This window comes from Manis javanica, chromosome 5 (genome assembly GCF_040802235.1).
Source record: "Manis javanica isolate MJ-LG chromosome 5, MJ_LKY, whole genome shotgun sequence".
Classification (NCBI taxonomy): domain Eukaryota; kingdom Metazoa; phylum Chordata; class Mammalia; order Pholidota; family Manidae; genus Manis; species Manis javanica.
In genome coordinates, this window is record NC_133160.1 from 86814617 (window position 1) to 86825335 (window position 10719).

The 10719-nt window shown below is 38.4% G+C and overlaps 1 long non-coding RNA gene across 1 annotated transcript; it reads right to left on the minus strand.

The window, feature by feature from the left end:
- Nucleotides 1-961: 961 nt before the first annotated feature.
- Nucleotides 962-9294, minus strand: LOC118972715 (uncharacterized). The gene is made up of 3 exons (XR_012131991.1): nt 9180-9294; nt 2887-2963; nt 962-1764 (listed from the first exon to the last, which is right to left on the minus strand). It is a non-coding gene; the product is annotated as an uncharacterized lncRNA (long non-coding RNA).
- Nucleotides 9295-10719: the final 1425 nt, after the last annotated feature.

Genomic DNA, 10719 nt, shown 5'->3' on the forward strand with positions numbered 1-10719 from the left:
TGAACATAAAATATACTGATACAGGGAAATTTAATAATTAATGAGGAAGATTCTTGTCCATTTAATTAAATAGAATGTGAATCTTGCATAGACTGCTTGACTGTACCAGGAAATACATCAGTGCATGAAACTGACCAGTGCCTCTCTTTTCCAAGAAAAAACTTAACAGTAAATTACCACAAAACAGTCTTACAATGTAAGTTTAATGTTCTGTACTTGAAATGTTTATAAAAAGACAGATGTTTTCTCTCCAGTTCCTGTAGGCAGATGAAAAAAACCCATTCAAATGAAATGATTCATATAAATTTAATCCACTGGTGGGTTATTTGCTGGAGGTATGTGTTGAAATTATAGGTACTACTCACCTTCAGAATTTTTTAGTAAATTTCTGCGATTTACTAAAAGAGGGATATGCAGAATCCTAGTTTTATAGTAGCCGTGTTCAGCATTATGTAGGCTACTCAGGGTTCCTCTTCACTTTGTATTTTTTCCAGGAAAGATGCTCTTTGAAATGAATAGATCCATGCTATTGTAAAAGAGGTTTTGAAGCTTATCTGTTTTTTCTATTTTGGGGTTTTTACAGTGCTATTTTCCTGCAGAATTAAGTTCTGGTGAACTATGTATTTTGAGAGAATGAATGAATGAAAGACCTTTCAGCCTTTATTTAAAACTAAATTTACTAGGAAGGGGCAATTGCAGTTCAGTGAATTAAATACTAAATTGGATGTATCAACTGCAATAAATAGAGGAGGGAGCCTACAGGGAGTGACCTTATTTTCTGCAGTGATATTTGAGATAACTCTTTCTACTTTCATTATCAAGGCTTCACTTTGATAATGCCCCATACCAAAGCAAATTGTACCATGATTTGCATGAGAAATAAACCTTTATTGTTTCAGTGATGAAACCTAGGAGTTTTCCAGGTAGACAAGTAATAGAGAGAGCAGAGCAGGCATTTCATACTGAGGCTGTGGTTGGATGTGCCTAAAGTGGATCATGGAGTACTATGGAATCTTGGGAGGAGTTTACTTAGTACATTATGCTAGGGCTCTCAAGGCTTTTGTGTTCCTACAGAGGGAAATGTCAAGCGATGTTATGCAGGTCATTCAGAGTTGGATCATGCAGGCACTGAATGACAAGCTGAAGAGTTTAGTTTGTGTCCTGGAGTTGCTGTACCTAAGCTTCATGGAGGCAGCAGTCCTGGTGACTGGGGTGGTGGTGCCTAAGACAGTGTACTTGCCTAATGTGAATTCGTTAGTCAGTGAATGAGGCACTATTAAAGAATTTTGAGAAAAGGAGCAGCCAGTTAAAATGTAAATTTGGGGAACATTACTGACAGCAGTGAGAACAGGAAATAGAAGGTAATAATTATTTTCTGATGCTGCTGTTACAAATTACCACAAATTTTGTGGCTTAAAACTACAAATTTGTCATCTTGCGGTTCTTTGGATCAAACTTCTGATGCAGATCTCAGTGGACTAAAACCAAGACATTTGCAGAGTCTTCTTCCTTTCTGGAGGCTTCCGAGGAGACCGTTCCTCTCCTTTCCCAGCTTGTAGAGCCTGCTGGCGTTCTCAGCTTAAGGCTGTGTCCTCCACCTCCTTCAGCTGCACTGAATCTCCTGGACTTGTCTACCGTCTCTGTATTTCTCTCTGGTTACAATCGGAAAGGTTCTCCAATTTTAAGGGCTCTTGTGGTAATATTGAGCCCACATGGAGAACCCAAGAGAATCTCCCCTGTTGGGGTTCTTGACCTTAATCACATCTGCAAAAGTCAGATAACATATTCACAGTTTCTGGGGAATAGGAGCCTGTTATTTTGCATACAAAGGGCCTGGAGTCACTTCGTGAAACTCAGTATAGAAACTAATAAATGAAGCAGTTGTGACAGGGATAAAGCTAGTTCAGGAAACTGTTTTGCTTTCCTTTTTTGGCAAAAAGGTAGGCTACATGTTGTATCTTCTTTGCACTTAGTTGTGACCAATACAACTAAGTTCTGACCAGTGACAATTATATGGGCTTTTTCCAGGCCTGGCCCGTGCAACACCTCCATTCAATCTTCCCTGTTTTTCCTTCTGCAGGCTGGCTGTAGAGGGATAGGGCAGTGTACTAAAAGGCCCTAAGGGAGTGCAGAGTCTTCAGCTAGAAGCAGCTGGGTTCCTTTGTGGAGTAGAAGAGCCCCATACCAAAGCAAATTGTACCATGATTTGCATGAGAAATAAACCTTTATTGTGTCAGTGATGAAATTTGGGAAGTGTTTGCTGTAGCAGACAGGCTATGCTAATATTTAAATGTGTACCTAGCAGCGGGGTACTGCTGTAAGGACAGGGGGTCACTGACTTAGTGTCTGGCCCTGGGGCGGTGAGGATCCTCCTACAGGGGCTTGGAACACGACAACTCCTGTTATGAAGGGGAAAGTCCTTGGAAAAACTGTTGTCTAGAATAACCTGGAAGTCAGGATTTATGCCTAAAAGTCTTACAGCTTTAGAATAGTGATTGTTAACCCTCGCTGCATATCAAAATCATTCAGAGAATTTTTTAAACTGTCCAAGGTCTGACCCTGTTCTCAGATAATCTAACCTCATTGCTCTATGTGCATGTAGTGGGGGAAGGGAAAGGGCTATTAGTATTAGTCTAACAGTTTTCCAGATGATTCTAACGTTCAGCTAAGCTTGAGAACCAAAGCTGTAGGAGGAGGTCAGCAATTTGTTTTTCTATAAGGGGCCAAATTAGTGAATATTTTGGTCTTTGGGAGCAATACCATCTCTGTTGCAAATATTTAGCTCTGCTGTTATAGCATAAAAGCAGCCATAACAACATGTGAGCAAATGGATGGAACTGCTCTCCAATACAACTTTATTTACAAAATAAGAAAGCTGAATTTTACCTGCAGACCGGAGTTGGCTGACACCTTCTCTAGGACAGTGATTTCAAGCGTTTTTCTTCTCAGGGCGCTTTTACAAACTGTTCAGGATCACAAAAAGTTTCGTTTAGGGGTTATATCTAGCAAGAATTACCATGTTGAAATTAAACCTGGAGAAATACTATTAATTGAAAATAACCATTCATAAATCCATCTTGTTGACCTAAGCAGCACATTTTCATGATATTTCAAAAAAATGTGTAGTGAAAAAAATGTTTAGGTTTTTGCAAAACTGTACTGTCTAGCTTGATAGAAGACATCTAGATTCTCATTTGCTTCTTCACTTGGTGTGGTATGTTGTTTTAGCTGAAGTATATGAAGAAGGTCTGGCCTCACACATGCATAGGTATTGTTAGAAGGCCAATCTCCTTCTTTTGAAGGTGTATTTTAATAGCCTTTAGATAATTATGGGTGTTATTTGATGCTAAAGAATAACTCAACAAGTGATAATTTCCTGAAAGTTGATTGCGAGATGGAATTTGAAACCATATCGATGAACTTTTCACGTGCTATTACATTAAAATCTATTGGTTTACTTGCACTTTTAAAGAGATCTTATGCCTATGCATGATTTTGTAACTATCTTACATTAGTTAATTAGAAAATAGTATTTCATTGAGTTGTATCATTGGCACACTTCATTATATAATATTTTTTTTAAATCACATTTGTAAATATCACTGATCTCTTCAGAAAAGTATGAGGATTTGGAAGCTGTCAGGTTTATGGTGGTAGATACAAATTCTCCAAAATTCGCATTTTTACTTGAAAACTTAAGTTTTATCATTGGCAACAAATACTGTCAGGGTGTTTGCCTTCAAGTGACAGGCTCACTTCATTTATTTTCAAGAAAGTGACTGCCAAATACCTAAGTCTGAATAACCATGTTTTGTTTATCACTTGTTCTCTCAAGTAAAAATGGTGTTCCATGAAAAAGAGACGAGTTCAGTTTGCAATTCAAACAGCCATATATCACTTCTGTTTGAGATAACCATTGCATCCTTGTACACAGCTGAAGGGCTGTGTGTGTTCTGTCCTTCTGGCCCCAGGGAATATTGAAAAGACTTGTACTCAAGGGTTGAGATTTAATGAAGTGAACGTTTTTTACTGTTTCGTCAAGGGTATTCCTAAGTGGAAGTGGCTGTTTAAAAAATTGAGTACAAGATGACATGATACAATGTCTAACAATTCCATAAATTGTCACAGTTTGGAGATATTGCCTTGATTTGTGCTAAAGTACCAACAGTCTGACCCACCATTGCCTTTCTAGCATCAGTGGAAGTGTCAACCCAGTGAAAAAGGCAGATAAGATCTTAGTATCACTATGAAAGTATTTTTGACCTTGTGGATCCACTCAAAGGGTCTTTGGGGTTCTCAGGTTTGTGCAGACCACATTCGGAGAACCACTGCTTTAGGGAATATGTTTAAAAAGAATCAGTGTTAGTGTGTAATAGCTATTATGGGCTTCCTTGGTAAGGTGTTTCAAGAAAGAGATGAGTTCAGAAAGAACTGGCCAGTTTTCAAACTGAATAGAAAACAATAGAAAGAGTCCAAAGACTTGGGGTGAAAAATGGTTGGAAAGCCCACTGCTTCCAGATCCCAAATGGAGTCACAAGGCATCAATAACATTTCTTAGTTGGACAACATGATTTCATTCTATGGGAAAGATCAGATTAAGGCTGTGGCTTACCAGTAATCAAAGTAGCTGCCCTTAAAAAGAGACAGAGAGGAAAGAAAAACCTGAGAATTACAGATAGGAACAAATTCAACAGAAGCCTACCCAGTGTTTGAATTACTTGAACTGTCAAGAAATCTAAAATATTAGACTAAAAAACCTTTGACAGTTTGATCTATCAAATCATCTTTGGACTTTCAAACTTTTGGTAACACTAATTTCAGTTGTGCTGCAAGTGAATAAATAGACAAAAAGAACTAAGAGCTGAAGGCCAAGGAGGAAAAGGACAAGGTAATTATTCCCAGAGAGCAGAATTAAAGTTTAATCAAATAATTCATCCCCTGGCTGGGGATCTTCATAAAGCCTGCCAAGCAGGATTTCAGAATAATAATGGACTATGAACACTATGTCTCCCATTCTTCTCCTCTTTGAATGGGAGTTTTAATTGCATTTACCCATTCCTGGTCTGTTATATATAGACCAGGCTCATAACAAAACTCTACCCTCTCTCCTCTCACCTGCCTGCCAGGTACAAGGGGTCCCAAACCACTAGGGGGTAGTGAGGCCACTAGATGGAAGAAGCCTGGTTACCTGAATGGAGCAGATCCTGGCCAGTGACCTCAAGTGGACTGTGACAGGAGCAAGGAAAAAAAATCTGTATTGTGCTACACCACTGAGATTTTTGTTACAACATTTGTACAAATGTTCTTTGCTATACCATTTAGACTACCCTGAGTAATGTAGAGGCTAAACATGAGGAACTGAACTTAGACTGTGACAAGAATAAGAAGAAACACATGGTTTAGAGGTAGAATTGATACACTTCTGCAGACTAGGGGGATGTGAGAGCAGAATAAGGAAGAACAAGGAGTCTGGAATGAGTCCTAGCTTTTGGTCTTGGTCAAAATGGGTGGAAGTTTTGAATGGTACTAATAGAACAACCCAATGAAGTCCGACAGGTTGTAGCAATATTGGGGGTAAGAGCTTGGGGCAGAGGTCTAGAAAGAAGGCACACAGAGTGCAGTCAGCAGGGTACAGGTGACAGTAAGAGCCATGGGAAAGAGCAGTGATGATGGAATATGTTGGAAAGACATTCAGAGGGAGAAGAGTGAAGAAGTCATTTAATTAACAGCAGAGAGAGTCGAGTCTGCAGAAGAGAGAGAGAAAGTGAACACCCAGAAAGGGAGAAAACTGGCAGAAAAGGGTAGGTCACAGCAAGAAAACAGTTTGAAGAATTACAAAATGACAAAGGATTAAATACAGCAAAGAGGTCAAATATGATGAGCTAACTATTTATTAGATTTTAAAATTAAGAGGTTATTGGTGATCTTCATGAAGATAATTTCAGTGGAGTATTGATATAAAATTCAGATTGTTGTAGGATAAATGTCTTATGGTTTTATGGATGGAAAGCAGACTTAAGGTAATAAATTTGGACCGAGGCCCAAGTAAGTGTTAGAGCTCTGCTTTGAACTCTCGCCTGTCCATTACCACCCATGCTTCTCCACTCTTCCAAACTGAATCTGAAAAGTGCACTTAACTAAGATGTTGATGCAGACATGATTTTGATGATACTGCTGCTAAAGAAGCGTAAAATAGAAGGCTAATAGAAATCATAAAGATCAGTATTTATTTTCAGAAAGCTGTAGAGAGGCTGCTAGTTTTGAACAACATTTTCTGAGAGAGAAGTCCTCCTCATTCCCCACCCCCACCACCAAACTTTCTTTCTCTTAAACTGATTGTATTGATTTTATTGGTAACTAGGAGTTATATTTCATAACATGTATGGGTAATCAGTGTTATATTTTTTAAAGCAGGGTTATTTTGGTTTTAGAACACAGGTTGCATCAACTTACTAAAGTAACTTCTTTCTAAAACTGTGATGTCTCAGTAAGATGACTGATAGAATTTTTTCTCTCTGAAGTCTTATAAAATTTAATTAGCAAGATCAAAGTTGGCAAGAGTTTAGTAGCCACCTTCTTCACGTTTGCCGGATGCCTTGTTTGTAATTTGGTATTTAAAGTATAATCCCCAAACAAGCCCAAAAGAGCCAAATGTTTTTTAGGACATTTAAATTACCTTTTTTTTTCTTTAATAAATGTCATGGAAAAACCCTAAATGCTGCCATGGAGTGCCATTTCAAAATAAGCTCCTTAGCAAAATAAATGTAAGCCATGTAGAAACCTGAGGAAGCTCTTATTCTTGAGAGCCAAGGCATCTGCAAATCTTGTGTAGGAAGTCTCATATCCCTTTCCTATAAAGAAATTTTGTATGAAATAAAGGAAAGTAATTGGCATCATGTGAATCCATTCATTAAATTTTACTATTTTTGTACAAAGGAACCTTTCTTGGCATGTGCTGATTTCCTCACTGGGAATGCCTGCTAAAATATTTTCATTAAGATGTGTTATTTTTAGTATAAAGAACCTTCAAATCTGGGTCTCAGAACATTCAATTTGGAGTGTATGTAAGGTCAAGAATAAATACAGTGAGCATTATTACACATGAACCTTGATACTACCCTTCTTCAGTTACAATTTTTCATAGCATAACTCATTTTTATTTATTCCCTTTGCATATCTATGGCAACTATTTCTGTGGAGTTTATGTATTTGGTATTTGGTTGAAATGCCTCAATAGAACAGAAAATAATTTTTAACTTTTTTGAAGGCTGTGATGAAGAATTGAGAAACGACGTGCCTTCTGTGTAAAGCAATTTAAAAATGTATCTCTTTATATCTGGACAAATGTATGTACACACACTTTGATGCATGTCCTATTTTAAAGACATTAAGCCCCAACTGATTGCCTATATTCTCTTAAAACAGGGTGGCAGATGATAATCTCTTGAAAATTAGTTAATTGAGAGGAGACAGTTTAAAAAGAAAGAAGAAACACCCAGCCCCAGTTGAAAAATCCATGTTTTTTTTTAAGTTGCACGTGTGGATTTTTGTAAAAAAAAAAATAGAAAAATGTAGCTATGGCATACCAAGTCCACATGTTACATAAAGGATAGGGTATTAGATATGCTCCATATTTCCAGAGACACTATTTTGTAGTGCCCACTGCCCCATAGGAAATTTAAAGAAAACAAAGTCACCTTATGAAAAAAAAAAACCACCCACTAAACTAAGCTTATTTCCAAACCAAGTTTACTTCTTTGCAGCTTTTAAATATTTTGTTTGGTTGTTCTCATCGAAACTTAAATTGATCTTATTCTAACAAGTAATTCAGAAGACACAGAACTTTCTGCTGATAAAACTGAATATCTGAAGAGTATAGATTGCTAGTGAATATTTTGCAGAATCCATGATATGCTGGAAGGATAGCATTGCAACTTTTGAAGCCTTTATTAAATATCAAGACAAAATGTTCAGCACATTTTATAGACAATAGAAACAAAAACTATATGTTTTAAGTTATGCAGTTCCTAAGTTTTTAAACAATAAACATGTTTCGTATGCAGATGAAGCAATAAGGCTAAAGCTTTGGTTTTTAAAATTAGAACAGCTGTCTTTTATGGTATTATATATAATAAAGACAAATGAAACAAATTTTTGGTAATTAGATGATAACTAATTTTTATTCATTCAGTCATTGAACAAATATAAATTAATTATTTACTCTAAGATATTATAAACTATATCCTTGGATGCAAAATGAAAGTTTAGCCATTCAGTACTTTCTGGGACTTAAGGACTAATTCTTACAGTTATTGAGAAGTAAGGCCATTTGGTGCATATGCTGAATTAAAGAAAAATAGACAAACAAAAAATATGTCAATGAATTATAGAGACTACTATTTAACAGGGTTGGGACCAAAGGTCATAAGTGCTGTTGGCCACAACTACCTGAAAAGAACCCAGAGTGTCAGGCTGGCCTCTTAATGGTGACTGGGTGAATACCAAGGTTTGGTGGCTTGTTCTTGAGGCACATCCAAACATCGGGATGCCTGTCTGGTGTTATTAGTTAGAGCTTTTTTGTCTATTAACATAGTTTAGAGAAGTGTGACTTGCTATGGAACATTCATGGTTCTGGTTTTATCATTAGAAAAAATAAAGGAAAGCCGGCCACATTTTGGATGCACTCCCTTCAGTTCATACGGGGCTAAAGTAACATGATATTAGTTATTTATGAATCATTGTTGACAGCAAGAATTCAGAAATTGAGAGAGAAAAAAAGATCATTACAGGCTGTGACATACTTTGTGAAAGGCAGAAATGGGTGATATGAATGATAGTCACTGGGCCAGAGGGGGTGGGAAGAGGCCAAAGAGGACCTCTCTGTGGAGGTAACAGATAAAATATGGTCTGAAGGACCAGAAGTTGTGGGAAGAACCAGGAAAAGAGTCTTGTAGGTAGAGAAAACAAAGTGTAGAAATAGGTAAAAGGAGCTTGTTGGTTACGAGCAGGAAAGAGGTTAAGTTTATGAGCTTAAACTCCATTCGAAAGGATTTGTCTTAGGTTATTTCGTATCTCCTGGAGAGTGCCCTGCTATCAGGCAGGAGAGCCTGGGGGATGCTACCAAAACCAACCATCCCAATCTCAGTCACTCCAAACAACTAGGTTTATTTCTTACTCACTGTAGGTTCATTGCAGGCTGGCCAGGTGTTCTGCTCTGTGTTCTTCTCCCTCTAGGACTCATGCTGGTCACTATCTGGAACATGTCAGTTAACGGTGGCAGAGGAAAAAGAGAATACATGGCACATCCGATATAGGCTCCTCAAGCATCCACACACATCACTTACATTGGCATTTCATTGGCCAAGCAGTGACTCACCTTAGGTCAGTAAGGAAGTGTAACTCTCCAGCATGTCGGGAGAGGAGTAGAACTGTAAGTGTCACAGCTGAGTGGCAGCAGTGCCTCCTCGGGGGCCGGGGGGTGTCAGTGAACAACCTGGAATCGTCCGTACAAGTCGTGAGTGTGTGTGTGTGTGTGTGTGTAGGTATGTGCATGTCTCCAGGGAAAAGCTCCATTGCTTTAATCAGATTTTCAAAGAGATCTGTGACACAACAATTAAAAACCACTGGACCAATTGAAAACTGTCATGTAAACAGATAATTGCTATACAAGGCAATTTGCAGCATGAGCAAGAGGCTGAAACAATTAAGAACTGTGTGTGGGAATGCACACAAGTGCGTGCATGGTGATGAGGAAAAAGTTGAACAAATGTGTAGCCCAAAGGGGAGAAGCCAGAGAACAGAGAGCAATGGATTTAAAGACACCAAAGGGCAAGGGGAAGTGGCTGATGTAATGAGGTGCTGGAAGATGCCAAAGGAGATGGTGTCCAATATTCTCTAGAAGCATCCACTTCAGGAGTTAGATAATTCTTCTCTGATGTGGGAGGGAGCAATGGAAAAGGTGGGTGTCCCTGTGGGCAAGGCTGCAGGTGGAGGGGACAGAGAGGACCTCTATTTTGTCTGTGATATAGGGACAATGGCAGGTGTTTAGAATGAGAGGCTCGTAGAACACGCTGGCAGCTTGAAACAGCTGTGAAGGAAATCTGAAATGGAGCCAAAGGGACAGACAAAAGGACTGCCAGTAGCACTGAGGGCCCCACTGACGCTGGAGGACATAGGTCTGTCACAGTGCCAGTATACAAAGTTAAGGGATTTTTCCTTATCCGTGCTCAGCTGCCTGGAAGCAGGAGCTGAGAAAGTTACCTGTTGGCCTGATCTGGGCAGAGCAGGAGTAGCACCATGTTTTACCCATAATAGGAGGTGCAAGAATGTCTGAACAAGCAAAAGGGACTAATTTTGCTTTTAATTTTTAAAATTAAGTCAGTAATGATGAGAAGCAGCTTTACAAGCACCTAGAGTTCTCCTTTGCATGTTGTAGTTCTTGCTCCCTATACAACTTGTCTTTGTTTTGAGCTCCTAACTGGTATAACCAATAGAACCAGTCTGCTGAGGGGTCAGTGGCATAGCTTACTTCTCATTGCTGCAGTAAAATTAATCATGCCACAGCCACATAAGATTTTATGTGTTCCTAATACTCCCTTATTCCACTAGTAAAATTTGACAGAAGAAAGGTAAAAGAAAAAATTAGAGCTTTAAAAATATAACGACATACTCAGAGACAGAATTGCTTAGCTAAGCATCTTGCTATTAATTAGTACGTTG